Genomic DNA, 19,009 nt, shown 5'->3' with positions numbered 1-19,009 from the left:
GGAACACTCATTGTCTACTCAGATATTCCATAGATGCAGGGTCTACCTAGCTGATCACGGGGATTTAATCTGCAGCTTGTACAGCTGATGGAAAGATTTTCCATCCTCTTCCTTAGTTGCCCTGTCCCTGGGGTTCAGCTTTGGTTTTATCCCCACCTCTGTGTGTGGTCCACCCACAGGAGTCTGGTACTGAGGCTGCCTTGGATCTCTTGGGTGTGCCACAGTGAAGAACGGGTGCAGAGGTGGTACAACTGCTTGGATCACGGGAGCCCCCGTGGCGCCAAATGTGAAGGGAAGCCAGTGGCCAAGGGCACAAGAGATATGGCCCTAGTTGAGGGCCTTTTCTGGCACCCGGCAGCAGGCGTGTGAGGGCCAGCCCTGAGGGGGGTTTTTCTATTGCTTGGTGGCTGGCGCACGAGAGCCAGCCCTGAGAGAGCTGCTTTTATTGTCCATAGGCAGGCGCCGGCATGTTGGGAGAGAGAGGCTACAATAGTGGCTCCTCCCCCTGCGTGTGACTTAGCAGTAGCACCCTGCTTCCATGGCAGTCCAGTCTTCCTCTGTAGCATTCCCTGCTGCAGATTTCTCCCTCATGTCCCCTCAGTCAGTTTCCCCACAGCCAGCAGCAGTTCTTACTAATATCATTCTATTATCTATTATATTCTACTATTCTATTCCAGGCCTGTTCTCCAGTCCCCACGCTCCAGCTCCCAGCCCGCTTGCACACCTGTGAACACACGGCCCAGTCCAGGGCACGTAGTGCACTGTACGGACCGTCTGTGTATTTCTCACTCTGTCCCATCTGCCACTGATCGGCCACTTCACCCTCTTCTGACAGCCTCAAATGCTTCCTTTCTGTCCCAATCGATTTCCCCATCAGAGAGGGGTTTCCCTGAATTCGGGAATCTCTCCTCTGCTTCAGCTCCCCCCTCCCAGGGTGCTTGTCCCATCCTGCTTCCTCTTCTCCTCCTTCTTCTCTTTTTTCCACCCTACCCAGTTATGCAGGGATCTCTAGAGTCCTTTCTGGTGTCCAAGATCTTCTGCTAGTGTTCAGCCGGTGTTCTGTGAGAACTGTTGCATCTGTAGATGTATTCCTATGCATTTGTGGAGAGAGATGAATTCCACGTCCTCCTACTCCTCTGCCATCTTAACTCCAGATATCTTGCTTTTAAAAAATTAGCTTTGGTTATAATTTAGAAAGAAAAAAGGTAGAAGAGTAAGAAAGCTTGCTCTCAAGGGAAGCACTTAGACTTAGTTGATTGATGGCAGTGAAATGTTCAACTTCTTAGACAGAATTGAATCCTTCCCCTTTCAAGCACAGGTGTTTACAAGCCTCATGCATCATTACTATTGGAGAACGCACCACGAGTCATGCAAAAACAACAGAATTACAGATATTTTGTCAGAATTCTTGCAACCAGAACTAAAAATAATGCAGGAAACAAAAGTATATTTTCTGGATAAACAATAAATGGGTGGTTGCAATAAAAAAAATTAAAAGTTAATTAATACCTAATTTACCAAGAAAAACAAAACTTGTGCTTTGAAGTCTTGAAGCAGAAGTCAGAGATACTGAAACAAATGTGACTGTTTTGTTTTTAACCTTTTAGTTTTGGTTGCCATGTTCTAAGTCTTTTTGTACATATTATAGTGTTATCTGCTTAGTAAATATTTGTGGAAAGAAAGAAAAATGGTAAAAGGAGGGAGGGAAGGAAGGGAATGATTGGGGAAATAAAACAACCTCCTTAACAATATAGATGAAAGAACACAGTTTAATATTGAGTAAGCATTATCAGATCTACAAGCATGTAAGCTAGCATGAAATTGAGTATAAAATCTGGACAGAATTTCACACAAATTTATACAGTATAGTAGAAAAAATTAAGACTTATCTCCTTGAGAGACAAGAAGACTTATTTGTAATTATCTCCTGCATATCTTATGAGACACTTCAAGGTTAATTTCAGAGACATAGGTTTACAGTTACAGTAGTCAGATAGTCCTAGATCTTGCACTGAAAATCAAAAGGTTGAATCTCTTGTGTTTTCTAGAAGACACTCTAAGGAGGAGGGGTAGGGAACAAATTGCCTCCTTCCTCTTTATTAAACCAAGAAAAAATGATCTTTGTTTACCGAGGATTTGAATGCTAGATCATTTTGTCTTCACAGAAGGAGGAAGGGGGAGGGAGGGAGAGGGGAGAGAGAGCAGGACAGGGGGAGAAGGGAGACTGGATGGAAGGAAAATTCACAGATGAAAAAGCTGGATAATGTCCCACAGCAAACTAGGTACCCTTCCATTACCCCATGGGGAAGTTGCCGGGAGTAGCAGATTTCTGTTTCTTGATTCTCATGAAAAGACAAACAAACACAAATTACCCTACAGACTCAGGAAAATGCTCAATTGCCCTCTGGTTCAAACTTGAGAGAAGGGACTAGTGTTTAGGAATAGTTTGCATTTGATTTTGTTGATTTCTTTTTGAGACAGATTCTCTCTTCCCCTAGACAAGCAATGGGGGCTATAGCATCACAAAATCTTAGCAACTGCTTTTTTTAGCAGAAGAAAACAGTTTCCCTCCCCATTGGTCTTTTGTTCCTCACCCACTGCTCATGCCCTCTCTCCCCCTATCCTTGAGACTTTTTATAAAGTGGCCTCAATTCTAATCTCACATGCAGAATGGTAAAGAAAAAATGACAGGAAGCTGCCAATGGGATATTCACGGGGTTCTTCTTATGTACATAATTTACTGCCCACCCTGAAATGAGGATTGTGGGCTGTTTCTGTTATTCAGTGGTTTGTGAAAAAAAAGGTAGGAAAGGAATACCTTTTCTCCATATGACAGGTATGAGGAAGACAATGTGTTCAAATTTCCAGCATCATCTCACATTTAATGGTAACAATTGTGGTCATTACTTTTTAATTTACTAAAAAAAAAATTCCTTCAGAAGTCTCTTTGTCCCAAAAGATAAACGTATAGAATCTGAACAATTTGGGCATCAAGTTCTCCTTCTGGATATTTTTTTTTGGGTGGTTGTAGAGATCCAAGGAATTGTTTCCATAAATATTCTAATTATGACTTGTAGAAAAAAGTTTTGTCTCATATCAAAGCAAGAGATGTTTGTCATTTACAATATTATGCTCTTTTCTCCAAAAATCTGTCTTTGTGCTACATTTGCTCCAGAGGAATTAATTATATTTTTAAAACTTTACAAAATTTAGGAGATTTATTTCAACTTACCAGTTCAGATGCCTTGTTTCATAATTAAAATTTACCTTTGTCACTAATAAACTTGTCTTCTGTTGCAAGTGAAATATTGTTATGGAATATAAGATACTGCTTCCAGAAAATCTATTTCCTTTGCCACTGAGAACAAGAAATTCCATTTTTTCATCTGTCCTAACCACCTGGTCCTTAAAATTTCTACATTTGGTAAACTGCCAATGTAATTCAGCAAGGTAGATATACTATAGGTATTTTTCATTTGACATTCCCCCAAATAATTTTAAAACTAGGCCAATTTTGGAAGTAACATAAATCCCAAAACTTAAGCACAAATGAAGTTTCTCAGTCATTCTCCTCTGGCTACTAATCCTTTACTTGTCTATTTAGTCAGATGATAAAAAATACTTCTGTACTGTACAGTTTCCCTTAAACTTCTGAGATTTGCATATGACAGTCAAATTGGGTTCAACCAGTGCCTATTAAACTCAGTGTCCTTGTTTGTCTTGCTTATAAGGAAGTTCTGATTACATATTTCCAACAAAATTTTTAGAAAGCTGTTTTGCCAGGGACCTGGAGAGAAAAAGTTCAGGTTTACTGAAAGCAGCAATAAGAATTCGCTAAATTGGAAGAAAATCAGAAATTCCAGGTCTACTTACATTTTCTTAAATTGCTACTGCCTGCTGTTGAAATTAGAGAAAAATGAAGCATGTCTGTAAAATGCTGATTTTCAGAAACTTGTTTCAGAAAACAGAGATACCTTGTCTCAGAGATGAGAGAATCCCTTTTCTCCAGATGATCAAGGCAGTTGAGCTTTTAAGTGAGAGCTCCCGGACTGGGCCAAAATAGCTTCATGTTATACCAGTACTTTGGTCATTGGTTCTTATAAGAAAACAGATAAACTGATAAATGAACAAAAGTATATGTTTATAGTCTGTGAAGATTAGTAATGTCCCCCAAATTAAAAAAGTGTCAAATATAAAATGTATATAATCTGGAAAATAATCTATTTGGTCATGTTTTTTTAATTTGGGGCATGTATCCGGTAACCATTTTACTCTAGGACAGATGACAGCAATAAAAGTAAACTGATGAAATAGAAAAAGAAATGTATTTCTGAGCCCTACAAAAATCCTCATACTTAATATTTTCCTCTCCTTCTATTCATACCCCTATCAATATGCTACACATCTAAATTTCTTTCTTTACACACACACACACACACACACACTTTTGCCCCCACAAAAATACAATATATTTAAGCAAAGTCTGAGTCATAATGCACATATACATTTAAGCTAAGTTGTTATTAGTTCTTACTATTCTATAGCAACTCTGAATTTACATAATGTTTTGATGAATAGAAGCCCTGGTTAACTAAGAGAGACTTACGATGAAATGTATTAAAAAAAAAACATGTAGGCACACTAAACTTCTGATTGTTTGTACCTTCCCTTCCCTCAAACAAAACCAAAAAATAACCCCAAAGAGGTTTTGATTTATCTGGTAAAAGTAAATGACATAAGAGAAACCCTTGTTACCTGAGAATAATTATTACCTGGTATAGTCACCAATAGAATCCATTGAAAATGGAAATAAAATTTTTATTGTGACTAATGAGAAATGTTTAATTTGGATTATATGTTGAAAAATAAAGAAAACATGTTTATTGTGTATAAACCAAAGTTTCATGCTAATTTTAATGATGGACTTTGAATGTAATTTTGCTGACAAATTGATAACCCACTACTAATTCCTGTATTTCACCTTTGCCTTTTGCCATGTGACCTTAGAGAGGACAACTTATGCACCCCTCCCCTCCCAAAAAAATCTGAGAGTTTTATAAATTCTCCTAAAGACAACTGTTGATTCTTTAATATTCAAATCATTCTGTTTGAAAACACTTTCCTTTCATCATTCTTGCTCATTCCCTTCTTCAGTTAACTGGTATAGCTTGGTTAAATCTTCATTTGTGAAGAGTTTTGATATGATTTAAGTCATTCTCCAACACTACTTTTATGCAGTCTTTGACAAGATGTGCAAGTTTACTTAGGAATTACTTTGCATTTAAAAAAAGATTATTGTTGATGTTTAGAATACTCAACTGTTCATATGAGAATTCCTGACAAAGGACTTGATGAGATGGAATAAGTACTCACTAGCAATAAGCCACAGAGGATGTTTGAGTGGACATTAAATATTTACAAATATTCGGTTAATTGGTGTAGATATACAAGTTTTGCAACTGTAGAGACTTGTGTAATGAACACCACATAAAGTGGGCAATCTCACAACTTTACAAAATCCACCAGACCATTAAATCTACTTCATAAAGTGATAACTATTAATAAATAACTGTTACAAAATATAAATTCTACCAGCAGTGATCTAGCTCCAGTTACTTCCATAGATTATTTTGATCTCTTTCTTCAGTTTTAAATTATAATTAGGTTAGCAACCAAAATTATAATTAGGTTAGCAACCAAAATATTTATTTCAGAATGCAAAAGAGCTAGTAATGATTAATTATGTGAGACTTTAAAAAAATATGTACAGTGCGAACCGTTTTCTTCCACAAAATTAACTTATGAAATATCTTATATTGCAACATTAATTAGCTGACTATGACATAACAATTTCAAAAAAAATAAATAGTTGATCAACCTTTGGAAAACTAGTCAGCAATAAAGGGAAATTATATTATTTTAATATAAAATAACAGTACTCAGAAACAAATAGTTTAAATATTAGGTATCTTTTAAAAGTCACTAATGTGATATATAGGCTTGAGAACTAATGGTTCTATCTTTCCTAAAACTAATTCCATACTAAGTAATTTTTGAGAAAATGATTATCAGTATGAGTTTCTTCTTCTAAGTGGTGATTTCTTAATAAATTTTCTTAAAAAATAAAAGTTTAACATATTTAGGTTAAAAGTTATGCCAAAAGTGATGAGAAATCAAAGCTTATATGACACCCAAAATGAAATTAAATATCATGAATTAATTGTAAATTTTAGTTTCATGTCCATACAAGGAACAAATGCATAGAGAGAGGTTTATTCCTTTGTTCTTTGCCTACTAAAATGCTGGCCTCATTTAGCCGTCAGGTATTGCTTGAAATTTTTGTTTTTATTTTATCTTGGTTTGTTAAGAAATACAGTTGGCCCTTGAACAATACAAGTTTGAACTGCCCGGGTCCAATTACATGCGAATTTTTTTAATAGTAAATACTACAGTACTGCACGGTCCATGGTTGATTGAATTCACAGATACAGAGCACTGTGAATATGGAGGGCCGACTATCGACTATCGTTACATGTGGATTTTCCGCTGCGTGGAAGATCAGTGCCCCAATCCCCATGTTGTTCAAAGGTCAACTGTATCTTTTATTCAGATCTGTACTCCATTTATAATAACAATGATCAACAGGAGATGCAATTAGTTGTTGCTTTTGTTGGTGCAGGACAAGACGCCAAGTCAAAACTAATGGTCTTTGGGTTTCTTTATTTGTTTGAAAATTTTTAAAATAGAAATGGTACTTTTAATTATTTGCCTCAAGTTTATTTTCTCTCTTTAACTAGCAAGCTCCTGTTTAAAATGCTATAGAATAGAAATAAGTTTGCTTATGAAGAAAGAAAATACAAAGTTATCATTTGTCAAATTTAGTTATGGCGACAATGAAATTCTGATCTTGAATCTTCTTTCAGTACACATGAGATCACTCCAAGTCATATTCTCCAAAATGTCTGAACTTGAAGAATTTCTGCACTGACTTGGAAACTGTTAGGTTGCTGTTCCCTTTTTTTCCACCTCTGGTTGCCTCAGTGAGTTTGGCCTCATCCTCTCTGTTTTCTTTCATCATCAGCCTGAGAGACACAGAAGGGGGCTATTGTGGGGAAGTTCTCCTATTTCACATGTCAGCTACTCCTTTGTATGCCTCTTTTTTGAAGATAAATGCTGTCAATTAATTAAGATGGGAGAAAACAAAACCCTTCAGTTCACTTTCTCTGTCCTCACTTCTCTCCATCTTCTAAAACAGATGGTAGTAGTACCATCTTACTCCCGGTCATGTCCATGAAAGACATAAATCATGAATAACAGTACTTCTTAGCATAACACACCAACGGATTGAAGTTGGCACATGGAATAAAACCTATTTGCCATCTCATCTCCTGAGATAGCTTAGAGTCTTACATTGGCTATGCCCAGAGTATAAAGAAGGGCTATCACAAAATGGTTTGTAGTGACTGCATCACTTATCAGTGATTTGTTTGGGATCAGGAATGCCTTTTTGTTTTTGCACAGTAATGGTGTTTAATTTTAGTTGCAGTCCCAGGATGGTCCAAAACTCTTATTATGAAATCACTTATAGAGCAGTACTATTCAAACAATACTTAGATGTCATTTATGGCATAATTTCTTCAGGAAAATTATTTTAAATTTTAGCCCAGTTCTCCAGAAATAGATCTCTGTAATACTCATTTCTCTCTTCTTCTCTTGGCTGTTTTAGTTTCTTTAAAATTACATTTTTCAACTTTCGTGTTTTTGGAGGTAAGGGAACCCCAGGTATGAGTTTCTCATATGCTCTTTCCCTTCTGGAATTGCTAAAGTAAATTTTACATCTTTGTGGTTAAAAATATAGGTTATTAGGCTTTTTCCATGGTGAAAGTGTGATGGATACAAATGTAATTTGAGGTAAAAATATGTTATTTAAGATAAATGAAAAACACACGTAAATACTATCAGGTATTCAATTTAAAATATGCTCATTAAATTTTTATTGTTAGTAGAACATAGGGAATTTAATTAATTTTTTATTGAAGTATAGTTGATTTATAATGTTATATTAGTTTCTGGTATACAGCAAAGTGATTCAGTTATATATATTATATATATATTCTTTTTCATATTCTTTTTCATTATGGCTTATTTCAGGATATTGTATATAGTTCCCTGTGCTATACAGTAGGAACCCCTGTGCTATACAGTAGGAACTTCTTGTTTATCTATTTTATATGTAGTAGTTTGTATCTGGTAATCCCAAACTCCTAATTTATCCTTCCCCCACCCCTTTCCCCTTTCCCCTTTCCCTATTCCCCTTTCCCCTTTCCCTTTTCCCCTTTCCCCTTTCCCCTTTCCCCTTTCCCCTTTCCCCTTTCCCCTTTCCCCTTTCCCCTTTGGTAACCACCAGTCTGTTTTCTAGGTCTGTGAGTCTGTTTCTATTTCATAAATAAGTTCATTTGCATCATATTTTAGATTCCACATATAAGTGATATCATATGGTATTTGTCTTTCTCTTTCTGACTTACTTCACTTAGTTGATAATCTCTAGTTGCATCCACGTTGCTGCAAATGGCATTAATTCATTCTTTTTTTATGGCTGAGTAGTATCCCATTGTGTATATATACCACATCTTCTTTAGCCATTCCTCTGTCAGTGGACATTTAGGTTGCTTCCATGTCTTGGATATTGTAAATAGTACTGCTGTGAACATTGGGGTGCATGTATCTTTTCAAATTAAAGTTTTCTCCAAATATATGCCCAGAAGTGGGACTGCTGGATCATATGGCAACTCTATTTTTAGTTTTTAAGGAACCTCCATACTGATTTCCATAGTGGCTGCATCAATTTACATTCTCATCAACAGTGTAAGAAGGTTTCCTTTTCTCCACATCCTCTCCAGCATTTGTTATTTGTAGGCTTTTTAATGATGGCTATTCTGACTGGTGTGAGGTGGTACCTCATTGTAGTTTTGAATTGCACTTCTCTAATACTTAACGATGTTGAGCATCTTTTCATGTGCCTATTGTCCATCTGTGCGTCTTTTTTAGAAAAATGTCTATTTAGGCCTCCTGCCCATTTTTTTGATCGGGTTGTTTGTTTTTTTGTTATTGAGTTGTATGAGCTGTTTTTATATTTTGGGAAGTAACCCCGTTTTGGTTGTATAATTTGCAAATATTTTCTCCCAGTCTATAGGTTGTTTTTTCATTTTGTTTATGGTTTCCTTTGCTGTGTGAAAGCTTATAAGTTTGATTAGGTCCCATTTGTTTATTTTTGCTTTTATTTCTATTGCCTTGGGTGACAGACCTAAGAAAACATTGCTGCAATTTATGTCAGAATGTTTTGCCTAGAACACAGGCAATTTAACATTGCACTTAAGGGTTGCTTTTACCACCTTACTAAAATTTATGCAGGGCCATTTGTGTGAGTTTAAAAAGGCCAACAAAGACTGACAAATGCCTTGAACACATGTCAATTTTGGTAAAATTCTATGTGGTAAGAATCTGAAGTTAGGAACCCATCAGAGCTCTCTAGTTGGATGCAATCAATAGCCAAAATTTTACCTACACCTGCAAAGCCACCCTAACTAGACACTTTTGCTGCCTAACATTAGCTTCTTGTAAATTCTCCTCTATTTGCATTTGTGTCCCTAGTCTTTTTTTTTCTCTTTTTTTTTTTTTTTTTTGTCCCTTGTCTTTTAACAGCATGTTTGGGTGGGAGATTGAGGAGGAGAGGTAGGATAGATCTTAAAATAGAATGTCCCTGCTTTGGGAGGGCTAACATTTTATGATCAAAATTTCAAAAATTTGAGTCATTTCCAGATCTGTTACACTATAGCCCCCACGAGTTTTTCTAGTTTTCTTGCCTCCAGTCTCTCAGAGGAGATTGAAGTAATCAAGTACTAACTCTTATATACAGCTTAATCTTCATCTTGAAACATCAAAAGAGTTATATCTATCTTATTGCTTCAAAGGAAGTGCACACCTATCTACATTCTAGGTCTAATTCCTTCTCTCTATATATATATTACCCTCATCATTATCCCTCCTGTCTCCAGTAACCAATTATTCTCTTCTCATAGGCTCCTCCCCTCTGCTTTCCCTCATTATAAAACAAAGTTAAATTCTTATTCACTTGTCAAGTTATTTATTTATTCATTTATTTAAAAATTAATAAGTGCCTATTTAATTGCCAGCTCTGTGATAGGCACATCTGTTAGCAGCATCCTAGATTTCTCTTTGCTTTCTTGGCTCAGTGCTCGAGGTAACTTATCTAAAACTGTTTCATCTGAATTCCCTTACAGCACTATAAAACTTAACTTTATATTCTGTCACACTAACAATGTTTTCCTCTTGTAGTTCCTACCTATCCTTTAAACAAATTCATCTTTTTAAAATTTTTCTTAGCATCTTTCCTATTCTCTTTGTAGAATTTGGCAGTATTGAATACCCTTAGCTGTTTTTGAATGCTCTCTTTTTTTGTGTTCTTGCTATTTCTCTATTTTGCTTCTCCTTAAATTAATGTCTTTTCTGCTGTTTCTTCCCCTTGAATCTAAATGTGAACACTCCTTAAGACTCCAACTTTGACCCTTGCTTGTCTTGATATAATGTTATTATTTTGTTATTGTTGTTTTAACCACTGTTTCTATGACATCAAAATGTATCTATTCATATGTGACCTCTGATCTTTCCTCCAGTTCCATGTTTGTCTTTCTCAATCACTCTATTTGTGTGTTGTGCCATTAACTGTATAACTGTATAATCTGAATATCCTTATGTCTTAACTGATTCTGGGTGCAAATGAAGTCACACTAATAGTAATAACTCAAATTTCAATGGCTCTGACTCCTAAATACATAACCAGGACACCAATACTCTTCCAAAGTCCTTGCAGTTGTTTCTGGGTTTCCCTGGTTGTCTTGCATGTGCTCAAAGACCATTCTGTCCTGTTCTCCTCTTCTGATTCCCTCACAGATGTTCAGTGTCCACAGAGAACCTGAAGGAAGCTGCTGCTGTTACAGATGCCCCTAGTGAGAAACCCTTCCTTGCCAGAGACTGTCTCCCCAACCACCTCTCCCACGCTCTGTTCTCTTTCCCTGTTTTAGTTATTTTTATAGCTCTTATTGCTACCAGTCATTGTATATTTTTTCTTTAGGTATTTTGTATTGTCTGACTTTTATTAAACAAGACTTTATCTTGTTCACTATGTTACACCTAGTGCCTATAACAGTGCCTAACACTAGAGAGGCTTAATAAATGTTGAATAAAGACATAAATGAATTAATAAGCCTAGCATGCCAACCAGAATGCCAAGGTGGTGCCATTTTTCCCTACCATTCTCATTGGTCTGCATACACTCTGAGTTATATATAGAATTGGGAATAATGTTCCTTTCAACACTATATATCACACTTACTACTGGACATCAAGTATGTGTCCCTGTGTCCCATGCTCCCTTAGATCCCATGTGACAGCCAAGAGCCAACCTTGAAAGCAGGCTTTTCTAAGGATAGCAGTCTCAGGTCCACTATTTAAGCATTAAAAAATGAAAACCAATAAAAATAAACCTCAGTAGAATTATTCAATTACAAGTGTTATACTGAAACAATGTCTGAATCAAAATGGCTAAATTCCTTATTCACACTTGAATGCATGATGTCTAATCTTTTAGCAGGTTTTCCTCCTCCAGTATTACAGAGGATTTCTCAGGAATTCTTTATGCCCCACAGTTTAGTTCTGGCAGCCACTGGCCACATCAGCCAGATGTCACACTGTCGACTAATGATCTGTTTCTCCCAATGGTCACTTTGCCCTCCATTTCTGGTTACCTGCTCATCTCAAGGTGAATACCTCTTAACTTGCTGCTCCTCTCTCCCAAAAGTAATATCTTTCTCTCAAGGATTGGCACACAGTTTCCCTCATTTATTCACAGAGAAAATGGAGGTTAAGATTGTAACTTGTAAGCAGAATATAGAAAGCTTGGGAATAATGGAAGGGAGGTCAGGTGTAAATCAACTATGACAGCTCTTGAATGTGACTGCATGCAGACACCACAAGATATAACCCAATCTCAGAAGCCTTTCCAGGATGCTCTTTGGCCCAGTTGCTACCCTCATGCCACTTAACAAAGGCAAGTTTATTACAAGATATTGAGTATTGTTCACTGTGTTACACGGTAAATCCCTGTTGCCTATCTATTTTATATATAGTAGTATGTAGCTCTAAGTCCATACTCCTAATTTATCCTACCCCCCTCCCTCCCCCTTTGGTAACCATAAGTTTGTTTTCAATGTCTATGAGTCTGTTTCTGTTTTGTAAATAGATTCATTTGTACCATGTTTTAGATTCCACATATAAGTGGTATCATATAATATTTATCTTTCTATAATAGAAAATAATCTGAAAAAAATATGTATAACTGAATCACTCTGCTTTACACCTGATACTAACACAATATTGTAAATCAAACTTTAATTTTAAAAAAGCGAGTTTACCCAAAAGGAGTATTTTAACTATCTCTATTAAAAACTGCTTCCAGGAGCCTGAGAGAGGAATCCGTTTCTTTAGCACTTCCAGTGAAAGGCTTCCATTTTCATTTTCATCTTCGTCATTGAATGATTAGCAGTCAGAATATCCGCTCTCCTTAGTCAAAATCCCACTCCCACCTACAGGTATGTGGTTTGGTCTTATGCTTCCAATACAATAATCTCGTATCAGAACATCTACTGAAATCTGAATTATTCAGCTTTAAGAACAACCATGTGAGGTAGCACCATGCAGAACAACACATTCTTGACTAGAAGATCAAGCTAGCAGGCCTTTTTTGTGGTATTTTGTGTCTCTGCTCCTGATCCCCTTGAAGTAACTTCTTGTTCCAGAATCTATGCATATGGCTCACTGAAAACAAGCAGTAATGTACAGATCTAGGAAGGAAAAAAATACAGTAATATTTTAAGGATACATGGTCCAGATAGTTGTAGATCTGCTCACATTCCAGACAAACTCTTTCATTATCACTTTTACTTTTTCCAAACAAAGGATAATTCAAGTCTTCATCTCTTGCAAGGAGAAAAATGATGCTTAAAGTTCTAAAATTGCATGACTTCCTTGTTTTTAACCTATGACCTTGACCTTCCTCACTGGCAAGAGAAAACTGATGTCTCTCTACTATATACAAGTGTGACTTAAGCAGGATTTAAAATTAATTACCACTTTGACATAACTGTTTTATGCTTTATATTTTTGATTTGAAAATCGTGAATGAGGAATATGCCCCCAAGGTACTCTAACGGGCGCTAAGAATGTATTGTTTCAAGTTTCAATTAATCTAAGAAAATTATGCCAACTAGGCAATGTCTAAAATCATGTTAGTATAAAACTTTCAAATATATATATAACCTAGAGACTTCTAGTTAATTTTAGCAAAGTTCTGTTACAAAATTTGGATTTTTAGGTTAGCTTCAGAGTTTCAATAATTTAGAGGTTGCTATTAAGGACAAGTAAGCATTTGCAGAGTAATACCAATTATAATGGGCAGAGTAATACCAATCAGTAAGTAAGAAATGACTGCCAGAGAACATAATTTTGAGCAGGATTCATAAGTAAAGACATCTTTCTGACTTTTTAGATTCCATTGATTTAATGTTGGGATGTAAAACCAGGAATATTCCAGATCTAAAATTGTGATATTCAAGTCTCACATCCCCCTTCGACCTGACATAAACTTCACCAATATATTAGATAAATGCTTGCAAAAAAAATTTTAAAGAACTCTATCGAATTCAAAGGGATGAAATGTAAAGCATTCTAAAAAGATGACTTCACTGAGAGGGGAGGCAGGGTCAGAGTTAACTCATTTTGGAACATGTGCTGACAGGGCTGAGTTGCTTGCTAATCTGGAAGTCTTTCATATAAAACCTTGTCCGTATCACACTGCCAGGTTTAAGTTTAATGCATTGGGTTTTTGTAATAATCACTTTTTAATTAAGGTGCTAAAGAAAATTTGGCACTCAGAGTTCATGTAAGCATTTGATTAATTTGGTTGGGAGTCTCTGCAGTTTTAAGTGAAAAGAGATGAAAATGACTATTGTTAAATCACTCTTTAAAAGAACGGCTCTTGAGAGGACCCTCAAGATGGCGGAGGAGACGTGGAGATCACCTTCCTCCCCACAAATACATCAAAAATACATCTACATGTGGAACAACTCCTGCAGAACACCTACTGAATGCTGGCAGAAGACCTCAGACTTCCCAAAAGGCAAGAAACTCCCCCACGTACCTGGCTGTGTGGCTGACAGGGTCTTGGTGCTCCGGCCGAGTGTCAGGCCTGTGCCTCTGAGGTGGGAGAGTTGAGTTCAGGACATTGGTCTACCAGAGACCTCCTGGCCCCATATAATATCAATCGGCAAGAGCTCTCCCAGAGATCTCCATCTCAACGCTAAGACCCAGCTCCACTCAATGGCCAGCAAGCTCCAGTGCTGGACACCCTATGCAAACAACTAGCAAGACAGGAACACAACTCCACCCATTAGCAGAGAGGCTGCCTAAAATCATACTAAGAGGGAGGGGATATGGGGTTATATATATAGGTATAGCTGATTCACTTTGTTATACAGCAGCAAGTAACACAACAATGTAAAGCAATTATACTACAATTGAGATGTTAAAAAAATGGCTCTTCATTGTGTTATCAGATTCAAAATAAATATAAGAAGTCCCCAAGCTGTTTGTTATTCTAACTCTTTGTTATGAGCCACAACTATAAGATAAACTATAAGTATCAATAATTTGCCTAAAGAAACTTACTAAATAAAAAGTTAAAGGGAATGGTTTTAGAAAGCAGACTGTGGATTCCTCTCAAAAACAGCATTTAGCCATTGGCTGGAGGTTTAACTGGAAAAACCAGAAACTTAGGTCAGGCAGAAAAGCTGGGATTCTGTGACATGAATTCATGGAAATTAAGCTTATTGTCATTAAAGTTTCCTGGAAATTGAAAGGCCATATGGTTCCCATAATTTAAAAAAATATATTGGCTAATTGACTCTCAAAGAAGAATTTTTGCAGTTTGGCTCAAACAGAAGTATTTTAAATAAGACTTGCAGAAAAATAACACCATGCTCTAGCCACAGCTCCAAAGTTTGCTGAGTTTAATTTCCCCTTGAAGTCATGGGAAATAATGAATGGAAATATTTATGAAATGGAAACTGGTATTGAACATTTTGTTTTATGTTAAGTAAAGGAACAATTTACTGTTTGTGATCACAAGGTAACTTAATTTAGACACAATGACATATTAGAAGTTTTTGATTATTTTCCTTCTTTCATTATTACTATTTCCTGGTTAAAAATGTATTTAATTCTCATTTGTGGTACAAATGAGAACAAAGGAGAAAGGAACAAGCAAGAAAATTCAAATCATTCACAGTCTTTTCTCCAAAGAAGTAAACTATATTTCCTTAAAATTTTTTGTTCAGTGGATTTATTTGAGGGAATGAAGATTTTGCATTCTAGTGCCAGTCATTCCATTGTCTGTAAACAGCTGGGCAATAGAAAAACATAATTACCCCTAATTTAAATGTAATTTATAATCTACCTTGCCCCCCAGTCACTGTTTCTTACTCCTTAAAGATTTTAGCTTCTGGCTTACTTTCCTTTTCTCCAGTACCACTCCTGTCACTGTTTGTGGTGATTGAATATTCATATGTTTTATCTGTTCAAACTTCCTTTTTCCACTGATCTTGTCCTGTTCTCCATCAGCTACTCTGTCCTATGGTCACTCTCTAGGTCTTGTCAATTTCAAGCACCACACCTCTGACCACCACCTTCTATCTTTTCAACTCACATCCAATCCAAATAATCCTTTAACCCTATCAGAACCTTCAAACCAGTAAGATTACTACTTTTTCACTGTCCCTTTTAACTTCATGTTCTCCCTTTCCCCCTAAATTGTATGTTCTTAAATTTCATGGTCTTTCATTCTAATCACTTCTTTGCATACATCCTCTTCTCCTTTGTCCTTCTATTGCTTCATAATACTCACTTAGCAGTTCTAGTTAAATCAACCTTCGACAGTCCATAGAATTGTGGTAAGAGAAAAATACATAATTAAGCTGATGGATCTTACTTTCAATTCATGTCACTCACCCCATGTTGGCCTTTAGTATGATCAAGGCAGCCATAATGTTCCCCTCAGCTTCAATAAACTTTTGATAGGTTTCTTCCTGACTATATGTCCCTGACCTTTTTTTTTTTTAAAGGAACATTTATTTATTTATTTATTGGCTGCGTTGGGTCTGTTGCTGTGCATGGGCTTTCTCTAGTTGCAGCGAGAGGGGGCTACTCTTCATTGCAGTGACATCTCTTGTTGTGGAGTACGGGCTCTAGGCACATGGGCTTCAGTAGTTGTGGCTCGTGGGCTTCAGTAGTTGTGGCTCGTGGACTCTAGAGTGCAGGGTCAGTAGTTGTGGCACACGGGCTTAGTTGCTCCGAGGCATTTGGGAGCTTCCTGGACCAGGGATCAGACTCGTGTCCCCTGCATTGGCAAGGGAATTCTTAAACACTGTACCAGCAGGGAATTCCCCCCGGACCTTTCTTTTCTTAGAGCATTTATCATAGAAAACTTTCAATTGTAGAATCTTTCACTGTTGCTATGAGATGTAAATCTCCTCTCAGACCCTTGCCACTTTTACAACCCAGGAAAGTCTTTCTCAAGGATCTGGGAGCCATCCCATTGAAATGTGATCATCCTGAAAGATAGGGCCCCTGTCTTCCAATCTCTGTAGGGGAGTAGGACCCTAAATTTGATAAGCACCAATGAGAAAACTCACATGGTCTAATCGCATCGACCAACTCCTCCCCCACCAAACACCTTTCCTCCATCTTTACACTTAACTACCTATTTCAGAGAAGAAATTGAAGCAATTAGAAATGAACTTCCACCAGTTCCCAAAATCACCTCTGCACCAGTGTGTGTTTCCTTAGCCTTTTCTCGTGGTCATATGAATTCTTTTTTTTTTTTTTTAACATCTTTATTGGAGTATAATTGCTTTACAATGGTGTGTTAGTTTCTGCTTTATAACAAAGTGAAGCAGCTATACATATACATATATCCCCATATCTCTTCCCTCTTGCATATCCCTCCCACCCTCCCTATCCCACCCCTCTAGGTGGTCACAAAGCACCGAGCTGATCTCCCTGTGCTATGCGGCTGCTTCGCACTAGCTATCTATTTTACATTTGGTAGTGTATATAAGTCCATGCCACTCTCTCACTTCGTCCCAGCTTACCCTTCCCCCTCCCCGTGTCCTCAAGTCCATTCTATACGTCTGCGTCTTTATTCCTGTCCTTCCCCTAGGTTCTTCATAACCATTTCTTTTTTTTTTTTTAGATTCAATATATATGTGTTAGCATACAGTATTTGTTTTTCTGACTTACTTCACTCTGTATGATGGACTATAGGTCCATCCATCTCACAATGAATAACTCAATTTTGTTTCTTTTAATGGCTGAGTAATATTCCATCACATATATGTGTCACATCTTCTTTATCCATTCATCTGTCGATGGGCATTTAGGTTGCATCCATGTCCTGGCAATTGTAAATAGAGCTGCAATGAACATTGTGGTACATGACTCTTTTTGATTTATGGTTTTCTCAGTGTATATGCCCAGTAGTGGGATTGCTGGGTCATATGGTAGTTCTACTTTTAGTTTTTTTAAGGAACTTCCATACTGTTCTCCACAGTGGCTGTATCAATTTACATTCCCACCAACAGTGCAAGAGGGTTCCCTTTTCTCCATACCCTCTCCAGCATTTACTGTTTGTAGATTTTTTGATGATAGCCATTCTGACTGGTGTGAGGTGAGACCTCATTGTAGTTTTGATATGCATTTCTCTAACGATTAGTGATGTTGAGCCTTCTTTCATGTGTTTGTTGGAAATCTGTATATCTTCTTTGGGGAACTGTCAGTTTAGGACCTCTGCCCATTTTTGGATTGGGTTGTTTGTTTTTTTGATATTGAGCTACATGAGCTGCTTGTAAATTTTGGAGATTAATCCTTTGTCAGTTGCTTCATTTGCAAATATTTTTTCCCATTCTGAGGGTTGTCTTTTCGTCTTGTTTATGGTTTCCTTTGCTGTGCAAAAGCTTTTAAGTTTCATTAGGTGCCATTTGTTTATTTCTGTTTTTATTTCCATTTCTCTAGGAGGTGGGTCAAAAAGGATCTTGCTGTGATTTATGTCATAGAGTGTTCTGCCTATGATTTCCTCTAAGTTTTATAGTGTCTGACTTATATTTATGTTTTTAATCCATTTTGAATTTATTTTTGTGTATGGTGTTAGGGAGTGTTCTAATTTCATTCTTTTACATGTAGCTGTCCAGTTTTCCCAGCACCACTTATTGAAGATGCTGTCTTTTCTCCATTGTATACTCTTGCCTCCTTTGTCATAGATTAGTTGACCATAGGTATGTGAGTTTATCTCTGGGCTTTCTATCCTGTTCCATTGATCTATATTTCTGTTTTTGTGCCATTACCATACTGTCTTGATTACTCTGGCTTTGTAATATAGTCAGAAGTCAGGGAACCTGATTCCTCCAGTTCCGTTTTTCTTTCTCAAGATTGCTTTGACTATTCAGGGTCTTTTGTATTTCCATACAAATTGTGAAATTTTTTCTTCTAGTTCTGTGGAAAATGCCATTGGTAGTTTGATAGGGACTGCCTTGAATCTGTAGATTGCTTTGGGTAGTAGAGTCATTTTCACAATGTTGATTCTTCCAATCCAAGAACATGGTGTATCTCTCCATCTGTTTGTATCATCTTTAATTTCTTTCATCAGTGTCTTATAGTTTTCTGCATACAGGTCTTTTGTATCCTTACCTAGGTTTCTTCCTAGATATTTTATTCTTTATGTTGCAGTGGTAAATGGGAGTGTTTTCTTAATTTTACTTTCGGATTTGTCATCATTAGTGTATAGGAATGCAAGAGATTTCTGTGCATTAATTTTGTATCCTGC

This window comes from Eubalaena glacialis, chromosome 4 (assembly GCF_028564815.1).
Source record: "Eubalaena glacialis isolate mEubGla1 chromosome 4, mEubGla1.1.hap2.+ XY, whole genome shotgun sequence".
Classification (NCBI taxonomy): domain Eukaryota; kingdom Metazoa; phylum Chordata; class Mammalia; order Artiodactyla; family Balaenidae; genus Eubalaena; species Eubalaena glacialis.
Note: the sequence above shows the minus strand (reverse complement) of the source record.